The following is a 16,433-nucleotide window of genomic DNA, read 5'->3' on the forward strand; positions in this document are numbered from 1 at the left end:
GACTGGGGCATGAACCCATGTCCCTTGCATTGGCAGGCGGACTCTCAACCACTGTGCCACCAGGGAAGTCCCCTGCCCATTTTTTAATTGGATTTTTTGTTTTTTTGATATTGAGCTCCATGAGCTGTTTGTATATTTTTGAGATTAATCCTTTGTACATTGTTTCATTTGTAACTATTTTCTCCCATTCTGTGGGTTGTCTTTTCATCTTGTTTATGGTTTCCTTTGCTGTGCAAATGCTTTTAAGATTAATTAGGTCCCATTTCTTTATTTTTGTTTTATTTTCATTACCCTAGGAGGTAGATCAAAAAAGATCTTTCTGTGGTTTATGTCAAAGAGTGTTTTTCCTACGTTTTCCTCTAAGAGTTTTATAGTGTCTGGTCTTACATTTAGGTCTTTAATCCATTTTGAGTTTATTTTTGTATATGGCGTTAAGGAGTGTTCTAATTTCATTCCTTTACATGTAACTCTCTAGCTTTTCCAGCACCACTTATTGAAGAGGCTGTCTTTTCCCCATTGTATGTTTTGACTCCTTTGTCATAAATTAGGTGAGCATATATGAGTGAGTTTATCTCTGGGCTTTTTATCCTGTACCATTGATCTGTATTTCTGTTTTTGTGCCAGTACCATACTGTCTTGATTACTGTAGCTTTGTAGCATAGTTTGAAGTCCAGGAGCCTGATTCTGCCAGCTCCGTTTTTCTTTCTCAAGATTGCTTTGGCTATTCGGGGTCTTCTGTGTTTCCATACGAATTGAAAAATATTTTGTTCTAATTCTGTGAAGAATACCATTGGTAATTTGATAAGAATTGCATTGACTCTGTAGATTGCTTTGGGTAGTATAGTCATTTTCACAATATTTATACTTCTAATCCAAGAACCTGGTATATTCTTCCATCTCTTTATGTCATCTTTGATTTCTTTCATCAGTATTTTATAGTTTTCTGAGTACAAGTCTTTCGCCTCCTTAGGTAGTTTTATTCCTAGGTATTTTATTCTTTTTATTGCGATGGTAAATGGCATCGTTTCCTTAATTTCTCTTTCTGATCTTTTGTTTTTAGTGTATAGGAATGGCAGGGATTTCTGTGTATTAATTTTGTATCCTGAAACATTACCAAATTCATTAGTTCTGTTAGTTTTCTGGTAGTGTCTTTAGGATTTTCTATGTATAGTATCACGTAATCTGCAAACAGTGACAGTTTTACTTCTTTTCCAATTGGTATTCCTTTTATTTCTTTTTCTTCTGTGATTGCCAAGCTAGGATTTCCAAAGCTATGTTGAATAAGAGTGGTGAGAGTAGGCATCTTTGTCTTTTTCCTGATCTTAGTAGAAATGCTTTCAGTTTTTCACCATTGAGTATGATGTTTGCTGTGGGTTTGTCATATATGGCCTTTATTATGTTGAGATAGGTTCCCTCTATGCCCATTTTCTGGAGAGTTTTTTTTATCATAAATGGGTGTTGAATTTTGTCAAAAGCTTTTTCTGCATCTATTGAGATGAACATGGTTTTTTTTCCCCTTAATTTGTTAATATAGTGTATCACATTGATTGATTTGCATATATTGAAGAATCCTTTCATCCCTGGGATAAATCCCACTTGATCATGGTGTATGATCCTTTTAATGTGATGTTGGATCCTGTTTGCTAGTATTTTGTTCAGGATTTTTGCATCTATGTTCATCAGTAATATTGGTCTATAATTTTCTTTTCTTGTGACATCTTTTTCTGGTTTTAGTATCAGGGTGATTGTGTCTTCTTAGAATGAATTTGAGAGTGTTCCTCCCCCTGTATTTTTTGGAAGAGTTTGAGAAGAATAGGTGTTAGCTTTTCTCTAAATGATTGATAGACTTCGCCTATGAAGCCATCTAGTTCTGGACTTTTGTTTGTTGTATGATTTTTAATTACAGTTTCAATTTTGTTACTTGTGATAGGTCTGTTTATATTTTCTAATTCTTCCTGGTTCTGTCTTAGAAAATTGTACCTTTCCAAGAATTTGTCTATTTCTTCATAGTTGTTTGTTTTATTGGCGTATAGTTGTTTGTAGTAGTCTATTATAATCCATTGTATTTCTGTGGTGTCAGTTGTGACTTCTTTTTCATTTCTAATTTTATTGATTTGCATCCTCTCCCTTTTTTTCTTGATAAGTCTGGCTAAGGGTTTAGCAATTTTGTTTATCTTCTCAAAGAATCAGCTTTTAGTTTTATTGATCTTTGCTATTTTCTTCATTTTTATTTCATTTATTTCTGCTCTGATTTTTATAATTTCTTTCCTTCTACTGACTTTGGGTTTTCTTTTTTCTTCTTTCTCTAGTTGCTTTAGGTGTAGGGTTAGATTGTTAATCTGAGATTTTTCTTGTTTCTTAAGGTGAGATTTTATTGCTATAAACTTCCCTCTTAGAACTGCTTTTATGTTTCCCATAGGTTTTGGGTCATCATGTTTTCATTGTCATTTGTTTCTATGTATTTTTTTTATTTCTTCTTTGATTTCTTCAGTGACCTCTTCCTTATTTAGTAGCACACTGTTTAGCCTCCATGTTTTTGTGTTTTTTACAGTGTTTTTGCTGTAATTGATTTCCAATCTCAAGCGTTGTGGTCAGAAATGATGCTTGATACCATTTCAATTTTCTCAAATTTTCCAAGCCGTGATTTGTGACACAGATGTGATCTATCCTAGAGAATGTTCCATGTGCACTTGAGAAGAAAGTGTATTCTGCCACTTTTGAATGGAATGTTCTATAAATGTCAATTAAATCTATCTGGTCTATTGTGTCATTTAAAACTTGCATTTCCTGTTTTATTTTCTGTTTGGATGATCTGTCCATTGGTGTAAGTGGGGAGTTAAAGTCCCTTACTATTATTGTGCTACTGTTGATTTCCCCTTTCATTGTTGTTAGCATTTGCCTTCTGTATTGAGGTGCTCCTATGTTGGGTTCATTAACATTTATAGTTGTTATATCTTCTTCTTGGATTGATCCATTGATCATTATGTAGAGTCCTTCCTTGTCTCTTGTAACAGTCTTTATTTTTTTATTTTTATTTTTTTAAAAGAGTCCTTTAAAGAAGATGTTGGGGGTAGGAGTTAATTAATTAATTAATTAATTATTGCTGTGTTGGGACTTCATTTCTGTGCGAGGGCTTTCTCTAGTTGTGACAAGTGGGGGCCACTCTTCATCACAGTGTGCGGGCCTCTCACTGTTGTGGCCTCTCTTGTTGCAGAGCACGGGCTCCAGACGCGCAGGCTCAGTAGTTGTGGCTCATGGGCCCAGTTGCTCCACGGCATGTGGGATCCTCCCAGACCAGGGCTCGAACCCGTGTCCCTTGCATTAGCAGGAAGCTTCTCAACCACTGCACCACCAGGGAAGCCCAACAGTCTTTATTTTAAAGTCTATTTTATCTGATACAAGTACTGCTACTCCAGCTTTCTTTTGATTTCCATTTGCATGCAATATATTTTTCCATCCCTTCACTTTCAGTTTGCATGTGTCCCTAGGTCTGAAGTGGGTCTCTTGTAGACAGCATATATATGGGTCTTGTTTCTGTATCTATTCAGCCAGTCTGTGTTTTGGTTGGGGCATTTAATCCATTTACATTCAAGGTTATTATTGATATGTATGTTCCTATTACAGTTTTCCTAATTGTTAGTATTTTTCTTCTCTTGTGTTTCCCACCTAGAGAAGTTTTTTTCAGCATTTGTTGCAAAGCTGGTTTGGTGGTGCTGAATTCTCTTAGCTTTTCCTTGTCTGAAAAGATTTTGATTTCTCCATCAAATCTGAATGAGATTCTTGCTGGGTAGAGTAATCTTGGTTGTAGGTTTTTCTCTTTCAACAGTTTAAGTATATCCTGCCAATCCCTTTGGTCCTGCAGAGTTTCTGCTGAAAAATCAGCTGATAACCTTATGGGGACTCCTTTGTGTGTTATTTTTTGTTTTACCCTTGCTGCTTTTAATATTTTTTTCTTTGAAGTTAATTTGTTAGTTTGATTAATATGTGTCGATTTTCTCCTTGGGTTTATCCTGTATTGGACTGTGCTTCCTGGACTTGGGTGGTTATTTCCTTTCCCATGTTAAGGAATTGTTCAACTATACTCTCTTCAAATATTTTCTCAGACCCTTTCTTTTTCTCTTCATCTTCTGGGACCCCTATAATTTGAATGTCAATGCATTTAGTGTTGTCCCAGTGGTCTGTGAGATTTTCTTCTATTCTTTTCATTCTTTCTTCTTTATTCTACTCCTCGGCAGTTATTTCTACCAGTTTGTCTTCCAGCTCACTTATTTGCTCTTCTGCCTCAGTTATTTTTTTATTGATTCCTTCTAGTGTATTTTTCATTTCAGTTATTGTGTTGTTCATCTCTGCTTGTTTGTTCTTTAGTTCTTCTAGATCTTTGTTAAACATTTCTTGTATTTTCTCAATCCATGCCTCCATTCTATTTCAGAGATTTGGATCATCTTTACTATCATTACTCTGAGTTCTTTTTCAGGTAGATTGCTTATTTCTTCTTCATTTATTTGGTTTTGTAGGTTTTTACCTTTCCCCTTCATCTGTGACATATTTTTTGCCATCTTTTTTTTTTTTTTTTTTTGATAAGTGGGATTGTGTTCCTGTTTTACTAGTTGTTTGACCTGAGGCTTCCAACACTGGAGTTTGTAGGCTGTTGGGTAGAGCAGAGTCTTGGTGCTGAGATGAGGACCTTCAGGAGACCTCATTCCGATGAATATTCCCTGGGGTCTGAGTTTCTCTGTTAGTCCAGTGGTTTGGACTCAGAGCTCCTACCACAGGGTCTTCGGCTTAACCTCTAGCTCATGAACCAAGATCCCACAAGTCATGTGGGAGGCAAAAATAAATACATAAATAAAGGAGAACAATAACAAAGTAAAAAATAAAATTAGACTAGGAAACTAACAGATATTTTAGAAAGAATGTACAAATAAAAATATAGATGAAACAACAACCAGAAGGTAAAACAGAATCACGATAGTAAAAAAAGAGGAGGAGAAAAAAAAAAAAAAGAAAGGTGGAAAAGGCCTTGGCTGTGAAGGGCAGGGCCTAAGCAGGGTGATGTTTGGGCAGTGGACAGGACCTATGCTTAGGACCCACAGGGCTGGAAAAGGCCCTGGGAAGTGTGGGGGCATTGGGCTTAGGATCAGTGGAACAGAAGGGGCCCAGGTGTGCCTCCTGCCTCTGGTCTCAGAGGGTAGGAGACCCCACCTGGGAGCCCAGCAGGCTTCTCTGGCTGAGTGGGTTGGGCAAACGCCCTCTGCTCCTCTCCTGTTCCTCTGGTCCCGGAAGGCCCCTCCTTCATGCCTCTCCTGCTCTCCTCCAGCCTCCCTCCTATGTCCCCAGGACCAATGTGGCCTGGAGGGGGGTTTGGAGGGCAGGGGGACCCAGCCTGGGAGCTCAGCAGACTTCCCTGCAAATGTCCTCTGCTCCTCTTCTGCTCCTCCCATCCTGGAGGGCCCCTCCGCCTGCTTCTCCTGCTCTCCCCCAGCCTCCCTTCTGTGCCCCCAGAACCACATGGCCTGGATGGGGCTTTGGAGGGTGGGGGACCAGGCTGGGAGCTCAGTAGGTACCTGGGCTCGAGTGGGTTATTCAAACGCCCTCTGCTCCTTCTCCTGCTCCTCTGGTCCTGGAGGCCCTCTCCCACCTGCTTCTTCTGTTCTGCCCTGCCCTCCCTCCTATGCTCCCAGGACCAACACAGCCCAGAGCGGGTCTCTGAGGGCATAGGACATGGCCCAGAGCTGGGCAGACTTCCCCGGCCAACTTGGCAGGGGATATGCTGGGCATGCTCCCCCTGATCTGAGCCCCTGAGGGTCCCTCCAGGCATAAGAACCCCTCGCCGCCTCAGCCACCCTTCAGGGGCTCTAGTCCTGTCCACCTCTACTTCTCTTCCCCCTTCAGTCCCCCCACATCCTACCAGTTTGCTTGGGGGTTCCTCTCGACTTCTTGGTTTTTGAGGTCCCCCACCATTGTCCTGCAACATTCCTATTTGTGGGGAGACATGAACCCCACATCTTCCCACACCACCATCTTGACTCCACCTACATGTAGTATTTTGGTTGCATAGAAAACAAGCACATAATAAAAAAATTTAATGAATAATATAATGTTTATTATGGGAATAACAACTTTTAAAAACTTAAGGATGAACTATGATGGATTTATAAGTGAAATAATTATTATAAAAATTTTAATCATATAGAATTTCCTAATAAATTAAGGAATATATCATACCCAAAATGGCAATATTTTCAAATTAATTTATAACATAATTAAATTCCAATAAAGCATGATTATTCTAAAATATATGAAACATACATTGGAACACAGCTAACTTATTGAAATGTTCATCAGTAAAGAAAAATATAGCAGAAAAGTTAATATCTTTTTGAATAAAGGAATGAATGATAGGATACATGCCATACTGTACCATAAGTCCAAAATAATAAAAAAAAAAATAACGTATCATAGACATAAAGAAAAGTCAATAATCAAGTGCAAAAGATTTGAAACCTAACAGCAGATGTTAATATATAAATATACATATGTATTTCATATATGCTATAGAATGCAAAATACTCATATAAAAAAGTGGCATTGTATATAATAACATTGAATTTTAATGTAGTGGGGAAAAGAAGTGGTTTTAACATGTCTTAAAGATAACTGGCTAATTATTGGGGAAAAAATTCAAGTTAGATATTTAATGTACACCAAGTATAAAAAACATTTTTCAGGTTTAAAATAGAAAAAATATGTAAAATGTACATTTCTGGAAAGAGAATATATTTCTGTAATTTTAAGATGGTAAAAATTGTGCAGATTAGTGCTGTACAATGAAACTCTCTGTAATTATGAAAAGGTACTATATGAATATCATTTGGGAAATCTCTCATCATCCTCACACCCAATCTACCAGCTTACTTTCATCTCTCTCTATATATATTCTCTGCTTTCAGCTGTTTTACTACAGATTTGTGCTCCTGCTCCTGTCAACAACATCTGTTTTGCCTGAACTCTTGATCAAATCTATTTTTGCCTTCTCAGTTTATGCCCTCCGATTATTCTCTCTCATGCATTCTTGATTTCTCCCCCTCCATGCCATAATTTCCATCAGCATACAAATATGTACTAGAATCTCCAATTAAGATAAAAATATCTTCTGGCCTTATGTTTCCCTTCAGTTTGACCCTATTTTTTTCCACTCTACTTCTTAGTTGAAATCATTTAAATAGTTGTCCATATTTGGCATCCTCATTTCCCCACCCCATATTCGATTTATGATTTATTTCAAAAGTCTTCCACAGACAGCACTCCATTTAAACTGTCAAGATTGTGGACCCCATCTTCATCCTTTAAATACTTCCTTCTCTTGGCTTCCTGACTCCTTATTTTTCTTTCTTTTTCTCTATCAGCCTCTCTTAATTCTGTTTTTGGTACTTAGTCATCTGTTCAACTTCTGAATATTATTATTTGATCTTGGCTCAGTCTTGAACATTCTACTTATCTATACATTTCCTTAGTGATTCTATCCAATTGCCTAATATTAAATGCTATCTATATGCTGTTTCCTCAGACTGTATCTCCAATCTCAGCTTTTCCAGAAAAATATAAACTCATAAATTCAACTACTTAATTGATATTGCAATTTTGACCCCTTTCAGTAGCTTAAAGGTAACTTGGCCACAGCAGAAATATTGATAATTCTCTAAATCTGCTCTTACTATGTCTTCCATATTCGTAAATGGCACCACTTTCCATCAGTCAAGCCAAACGTCTTGGAGCTATGCTTGAATAATTTAACTTCCTCACATCACAGTCTCTTTTTAACTCCAAAATTAGTGACTCTTCTTAAAGCTAACATTAGAATAGAACCACTTTCAGAGAGATTCCTACTTCTCTCTGCCTTTCATATGGTCTTAGTCTGAGTCACAATCTGTTCTCACCTAAACTCTTTCAATTGTTTTCAATGCTATGGGACTGAATTCTGTTTGGTCCCTTCACCCCACTCCCACCCTTATCCTGTCCCAGTCATATTTTGGAGCCCTAACCCTCAATGTAATGATATTTAGTGATGAGGTCTTTGGGAGATAATTTGGTTTAGAAGATATCATGAGGGTGGAGCCCTCATAATGGGATTAGTGCCCTTATAAGAAGAGACACCAGAGAAGTTGCTCTCTCTCTCCTCTCTCAGCCAGATGAAGAAACAGCCAGAAGAGGGCTGTCTGCAAGCCAGAGAGAGCTCTCACCAGAACCAGACCATACTGGCAACTCATCTTGCATTTCTCAGCCCCTAGATCTTTGAGAAATAAATCTCTGTTGTTTAAGCCACCCAGTCTACAGCACTTTGTTATGGCAGCCCAAGCTAATATACTTTTTAATTGTATTTTCTTTTTTCCATTTTTGATTTCCTATTACCTTTTCTTTGCTTAGCAGCCAGGGTGATAATTTAAATGCCTATATTATACTTTGTATAAAACATTTCCAATGGTTTTCTTACCCTTAGAATAAAATTCAAACTTGTTATCCTGATCTTGTTCATATTTACCTTTCTGATCTCACGTTGCACTATATTATTCTCTCACTTTTCCACTATGTTTCAGCCACACTGGCCTTCTTATCACATCTTTAACATGGATACTGTCTCAGTAAGTTCAAACCAAAAATATTCCTCCTCTGATTTTTGCTTCATTGGCTCCTTTCTAGGAGCCCAGCAATTTAAGTTAGCCACTATCTCACTCTAAATTGTAAGACCTTATTTTAATTATTTTCTTTTTGTACATGATATATATTCTTATTTATTTAGCTTGTATGTTGTCCATCACTGCCTAAGATAAGGTAAACTTGATTCTTCCTTGTTCAACAATCTTTTTCAATGCTTACTATAGTAAGAAATAAATATTCAGTAAAACAATAAAGTTTTGTGTAGAAATTAAATATGATGTTAATACCCACTGTTGCATTAGCGTCTGATAATCTTTTTTTGAGACTGTAAAACTGGCATTATCTGACAAGATTTAAAATGGAAATGCCCTTGAACTACTAATTCTACTTCTTTCAATCTGTCTACTTGCTTAAATCTATCCTTCAGTTATGGTTTCATAATGAATAAATAAATAAATAAATAAATAAATAAATAAATAAATAAATAAAAATAAATAAATAAATAAATAAATAAATAAATAAATATAGATAGATAGATAGATAGATAGATAGATAGATAGATATACTTTTTTTTTGGAGGGGGTCAAGCCAACCCTGCTTTTATTTCAAGAGATTTTCTCCATGGCTGACAGGAGCTCAGGTTTAAGGACACAGGAGTTCTGCTCGGCCCCCACAGCCTTGAAGTCCTCTAGAAAGGCCACCCCGAAATGAAAGTCAGGAGGGCTGAGGGCATCAGCCACCACTCTTTCAAGGCCAGGTTCCTGTCCTCCGATAACCTGTGCACTCTGAAAGCCAGCAGCTCCAATGCAGTCAGTCACTCTGCAAGGCCTCCAGGATGAATTCACGCAGTACCGTGAGCTCCCTGATGTGCCGTGATCTTAGAAGGTCCACTGGAGGAGGCAGTGGTCTGGGGAGCTGACTCATAGCAGCGTGTAGGTGTATTTTGCATCTCTCTAGCTCCTCCTTCTGCACTGCCTTGGTGCACACCACGCTCAGCCCCTCCTTAGCCTCAAACCTGAGCCTCTGCTCTGACTTGATCTTCTCTGCTATGAGGTTGAAGAAGACCCAGCAGGTAGAACTGAGAGGCCAGGGGTGAGCACGGGAAGGTCCGGCATTGTGGGTCAGGTGCTCCACACCGGCTCTGGGTGCAGCAGCTGCTCCTGGTTCCTCTCCAATTTCCGGGGCTGGAACAGGGCGGCCTTGCTCAGCATGCAGAACTCTTCAGGGCGCTCTTGATTGGAAGCTGGAAGCATAGCCTTCTGGAAGCCACAAGCCTCAAAAACTTATGGGTCCTTTCCAGGCTGTAAATGCATTCCTGAAACACCTTGTTCTATAGCTTGATCTCCTGGTACTTCTCCTCTGGATGCAGAAGGATATTGTCCAGGTATTGGCGATGGTGTACATACCCAGCTTCACCCTGTTGCACAATTACTGAGTCAGTGAAAATGTGGAGAGAGAATGATCCATTTGATGTGGGCATCCCTCTGATCCTTCCTCACAGTGATCCCTGTGAGTGGGCGGGTGAAGTACACTCCAGGGTCAGCCATGGGTAGAGGATTCTTTGGGCTCAAGCACCATGTTGGTGCCTGGGGCCTCCAACCTCCTATTCAGAGTTCCTTCAGCTCTAAGTTCCTTTCTCACCTGGCTCTGAATGGAATCCTGTGTTGGGGGTCTCAGGGCCCTGAGTTACTTATGCTCAAGTCGACTACAGCAGCTGCTGCCGCCATCTGCGCCTTATCGGTGGGTCCCCGGCTGGAGACTATAAAAGAAATGTGTACTAATGATATATCATTTATAGCATCATTGGTAATTGTGAAAAACTGGAAACAAACTAAAAATTCAGCAAAAATATAGTGATTAACCATACACTACTTGTGTCACATTACATAGAAGACATCAAACAAATGACACTGCTGATCATAAGGCATACCATTATATTTATAACATCAAGGGGAAAAGAAGCTCTAACCAATTACAATTATAAAATAAAATCAATTATAGATCATACATAAACTTCAGAGATATAAAACACAAAAAATCTATATCTTAGAAACAATTAAATATAGTTTACCAGAGGAGACTTTAAAATACTGAATTGTTTCATATATTTTGCAGTTGTTCTAAAATAGTTGGGTGTGTGCATGCATGTGGGTGTGTGTGCACATATATGTATAACAAGTTGTGTGCTGCTAAAATTTTGAGAACTGACTTTTCCCCTGTAATGACCAACCCCCAAATCCCTATTTATAGTGTTTGTCAATTTCATAGTGTATATATTTCCACTATGCCTTATTTCAAGCTACCAACATGATGTGACTTATGGGGATTTGGGAAAAGATGCACACAGTTGGCTTTTGTAAGTCAGTATGAGACAGCTTCAGCATACTACTGCAAATAGTTATGGATACAGTCCAGGGCCTCTTTAATTTTCTATGAATGTATCTATGTATCTATCTATATACATATATCTGTGTGTATTTATATATGTATGTCTAAATATGCATATGTATTTTTTAGAAAAATGTCTGTATATATGTTATGGAAGTTGGTATAACTTTGGAGTTGTTTTCTTGACAGATCTCTGTTTAACACGCACAACACGCTAGGATGTCCCCTTTTCATCCATAAAATATGTTGACCATGGTTGCCGAAGGCAGCCTGAAAATTAGTGATTAGTAGGTTTCTTTCAATTATGGTCATGAACTTCTCCTCCCACCAAAAGAGTTGAGTGCTTAACAACATTCTATTGTTCCCAAATCTGTTTAAACTGGTGGCACATTTTCTTATAATTGGTTCATTTATTTAACAATCAGACATTCTTATAAAATGTGAATGAAAAAGAAACAGCATTGTTATTTCTCTGAAAACAAAATTAAGTAATTTTATGTAATCTAATGATGTCAAATTAAAAAAAAAATCATTGCTCTCATTTTGGGAGGAGACAAAAAATAAATAAAATTTGGGGGGCTTCCCTGGTGGCGCAGTGGTTGGGAGTCCGCCTGCCGATGCAGGGGACACGGGTTCGTGAATAAAATCTAACAAGATTCTGCATTCAAATTATTTTTAAGGGTTCTTAAGTACTCACTTCCCTTACATCAGAAATGGAAGTCAAAGAAAATGTACTTCATTCAAGAAAGTAATGATGTTAAGAACATAATAATAATCTCAAAGAAAAGACCTTGATTGTATATGGTGGCTTTGTAAAGTGTCAACGGAGTGCCAGGCTGTACTTGGTTCCTCAGAATTCCCTTTCCAGGATGTTTCTGGTTAAGGTAGCCCACAAGAGACATTTGTGCACTAGGTTTAGAGGATTGAAGTAAAGCAGCAGCCATATTTTTTTTTTTTATGCTCAGAAGTTTGGGTCAGTGTCATCAGGTACTTTTATAGCTGACTCAAATTGTCAGTCATTTGATGCTTACCTTGTCAGCATGGGGTTGCTGCTGATCCTACAGCTGCTCCAGATGTTCTTTGATCCTCCTTCAGATTCTGACTCTTGAGTCAAGGGTGGGGTTAGCTCCAAGATGAAGGATGCCAGCTTCTCCTGGAGGACATCCACATCATCAAGGTTAAACTTAGTGAGAACTGACATGGCCTCCAATCTTTAGGTGAGTTCCTGTATATGCTTGTAGGGTGCCTATTGTTCACATTTATCTTCCATTTCCAACAGCCTGCCTTGAAGAAGTCAAGTCCCAGAGTTAGACTTGAAGACAACTAGTATACTGTATTTCCAAATATTATATAACAAACTCAATTTATTTACCTATGATTCCCATTTTAACTGTTTTTTTATCCTATTTAACTGAAAACCACTGATCATTACGGCACCTGATAACACAGCTTCTATATATACTCTAATACTCAATAAGGGTCATGTCAAGTTGGAAAAAAAAGCTTCACTATTACAAAGCTGAAGATTGTACAAATTTTATTGAGGAAAAAAAAACTTTTATAACACCAATTTGGCAGCATATATCTTATCTTCAGTCTTAAAAAAACTGTATCTTAAAATCTAACACATTTCCACTATTTAACCTAAAAGGATAGTACTGCACCTAAAGATGTGTGATTTAGGATGTTCGTTACATAACCCTCAATTAAAAAAAAAAAAGAAACATCTATATTTCTGATAGAATAAGAAAATAGTTAAGTAAATTAGGATAAACCTGTATGATAAAATATTTAGAATTTTTTTGTTTTTGCGGTACGCAGGCCTCTCACTGCTGTGGCCTCTCCCGTTGCGTAGCACAGGCTCTGGACGTGCAGGCTCAGCGGCCATGGCTCACGGGCCCAGCCGCTCCGCAGCATGTGGGATCTTCCCGGACTGGGGCACGAACCCGTGTCCCCTGCATTGGCAGGCGGACTCTCAACCACTGCGCCACCAGGGAAGCCCAGAAATTATTAAAAGAAGTGTCTAAACTGTAGGAAAATATCAGTGATATAATTTAATTAAATCATTAATATTTTAAATGTCAGTACTATGATCATTTAAAGAAAAATATCAAACTGCATTTATGGATATAATAACAATTTGTATATATATGTGCACTTCTGGGTTTAAGTTTGTGAATGAATAAAAGGCTAAAAGAAAAATATTTCATAATATCAAGATAATTTTATCTGTGAATGAGGAGATAATAGGTGATACCGTTGCATGTAAATTCTTCATTTTGTAATTTTAAAAATTTTCCAATTCTATATATCTATTGCATTTACGATAAAATGTGTCAAACAATTTTTCAAAATATACTAGAATAAAAGAAACAGCATAGAGATACTTTTTTGTTTTTTTATAACAAACCACTGTCATGTGTGACACAAAATTATTTTATTATTATTTCTTCAGGCCTAGGAAGTATTATGAAATGTGGATATTTTAGCATCTCGACAGCCTCATTTTTTTTTTTTTTTTTTTTTTTTTTTTTGCGGTACGCAGGCCTCTCACTGCTGTGGCCTCTCCCATTGTGGAGCACAGGCTCCAGACGTGCAAGCTCAGCGGCCACTGTTTACGGGCCCAGCCGCTCCGTGGTATGTGGGATCTTCCCAGACCGGGGCACGAACCCGTGTCCCCTGCATCAGCAGGCGGATTCTCAACCACTGCGCCACCAGGGAAGCCCAGCCTCATTATTTTTTATTCATACTTATAATTATTGACCTAGGAGTATACTTCTCTGTAAATTCACATGAAAGATAAAATACCCTCAATTTATTAATCTACATATTTTTTAAACTCTGGGATTAGTCATCCTTCCATAGAATTTTGGCACATCTCTCTAATCTCTAATCATCCCTGCCTTAATGCAAAAAAAATCTATGCCTCGTGTAACACTGCATCAGTGAAGTGGGCTTCCTCTCTTCATAATCATGCACTGTGATGGCTAGACCATGTACCTCAAACTCAAAACACTTGAACTTCCAAATTGCATTTTTCAGTCATATTCTCTTTTTGCTATGCTCTGAATCCAAATAGGTCAGATATTAGGTCATACCATTTTCTCACAGTCTACTGAGACCTTTTGGTTTTATGCATTTTCTTTTCTACAGTAAGACCCATGATGCACCACTTCAATATTTGTTTGGCAATATATTGCCCCCTCTTCTTCATGAGTTTTATACTCAGACTATAGGTCAAGTAAATCATCTTATCTCTCTGAAACTGTACCTAAATCATTCATCCTGATGCCTCTATCCTACCCATCCTGCAATGCAAATATATTAGCCCTAATTTCTGTCTTGCCATTAGCACTTCCTGACAATTATTTCTCTTGTCTGTAGTTTGATCATTCCCAAATTCCCTTCAAATTTCTTTTACTCAATGTCAAAGTAATTGTTTAAGCAGAAGGGCTTTATCTCCTATTTTCTCAAGAAAATATAATCAACAAAGTATAATCTCAAACTCAACCTCCAAATTAATAATAGTCTACATTCTTCTCATCTCAGGAAACAAATACCACATCTCTTAACCAAGACCAATCTGACCAATACTCTTGCTTTCCCTATAACTCATAACTACACAAATGTATTGCTAAATTTCCATCTCTCCCAATCTCTACCAATAATTTATCACTCCAAAACTTAACCACTTATAACAACACACTTTTATTGTCTTGGTGTTTGTGGTTCAGAAATCCAGTGTGACTTGACTAGGTGCCTCTTGCTCAGAGTATCTTGTGAGGCTGTAGTCCAACAACAGTAGAGCTCTGTTTATCTCCAGGCTGGATTGAGTGAAGATTGGCTTCCGAGCTCACCCTGCTTTCTGAGTTATTGGTTTTGCTCTCAGAACCATTTTTTCTTTCTCATAAAAAGATGCATTTGACACTGAGTAGTTTTCCCAGCCTGAATTCTGACTGTAGAAGTTTTGGGGGTCCCAATGCCTTTTTTTCAGTTCAATTGGGTGGTGATGTTTCTGTATATAAATAAGTGTTTAAAGGACATTGTGGGTCTTTTATAAATCTTCTTGGGGTTCACTCTATTAGACAAATCTCTTAGATAGAAGTCTATCTCTACTTTTGATTCCTGTTGAGAGGCTGAAGGGCAACCCCTTTAGAATTCATAGAGTCCCTATTGTTTGATTGAGAGTATCTTTGTAGCACACCATTAATCTCTTTAAAGGGCCTTTTATGTGACTGAACAGTACTCTGAGGCACCACCTTTGATCTTTCTGAGATCCTAATAAAAGATTTTACAGTCACACCTCTAGCTTCAGCTTTATACCATATTTTCCTCATAGTGCCCTGGATTTGATCTTTGCTGGAGACTTTTTTAAATTTTAGCACTTTTTTTTCAAAGCCATCAAGTTCTAGATTCTTTTTTTAGCAGTATTCTCTCAACTTATTTCTTTCCTTTCACGTTTTACCCTAAATAATAAGAATAAACCAAACAGCACCTACCACAATAGGCTTTGAAATCTCCTTAAGTAGATTGTCTAGATCATTAGGCACAAGTTTTGCTTTCTGCATAAGTGCAAATGGCAGTGTTTATTAAATTTCTCCCACTATAACAATGATTGCCTTTTCTTCAGTTTTTAGTAATATTTTCCCTACTCATCCACAGGCTCATCAACATCTTAAATTCTGTGAGCAGTGTGTTTGATGCCCTGTAAGCCTTCACAAAACTCCCTCAATATTTACTGCCTGGTTCCAATGCCACTTCTACATAGAGGTTAGGGGAGCATCCCAATTCTAGATACGAAAATCTGTATTAGTTATCTATGGCTGCATAAAAATCACCCTGATCTTATTCTTAAAAAAAAAAAAAAGAACATTTGATACTTCATAGTTTCTGTTGGTCAGGAATCTGGGTGCAGCTTAGTTGGGTGGCTCTGTCTCTGATCTCTCAAGAATCTGCAGTTAAGCTATTGGCTGAGGTTGAAGGTATCTCAAGAGTTCTCTCAGCTAGATTCTGCTTCCAGTTTCAATCACAAGCTGCTTATAAAATGGCAGGTGGGTGGCCATGAAGTAAACGGGCAAGAGAGCAAGAGAGAGCCCCTAAAAGGGAAGCCACAGTCTTTTTATTATATGATCTCATAATTGACATCCCATCCTTTCAGCCAAATTCTATTAATTAAAAGCCAGTCAATAAAGCCAGCTCACACTCACAAGGAGGAGGACAGTATACAACCCCTCCTTTTTTTCTTCTGTCCTGGTCCTGGATGCAGGAGTCTGGTTGAAGGGCCTCAGCCTGATCTGAGTGTAGGAGCCTGATACCTCCAGTGGGCAGAGAACTCAAATTCTGGTTTTGGTCTGGTATATGCTTTCCGATTTCTGGTAAGACCGAGTTCC

The 16,433-nt window shown here is 38.0% G+C and overlaps 1 pseudogene; it reads right to left on the reverse strand.

Moving 5' to 3' along the window:
- Nucleotides 1-9,260: 9,260 nt before the first annotated feature.
- On the reverse strand, nt 9,261-12,244 carry LOC112401225 (UBX domain-containing protein 6 pseudogene; annotated as a pseudogene).
- Between the last annotated feature and the right edge of the window lie 4,189 nt (nt 12,245-16,433).

The sequence above is a fragment of the Neophocaena asiaeorientalis genome, unplaced genomic scaffold, assembly GCF_003031525.2.
Source record: "Neophocaena asiaeorientalis asiaeorientalis breed wild unplaced genomic scaffold, Neophocaena_asiaeorientalis_V1.1 scaffold284, whole genome shotgun sequence".
Classification (NCBI taxonomy): domain Eukaryota; kingdom Metazoa; phylum Chordata; class Mammalia; order Artiodactyla; family Phocoenidae; genus Neophocaena; species Neophocaena asiaeorientalis.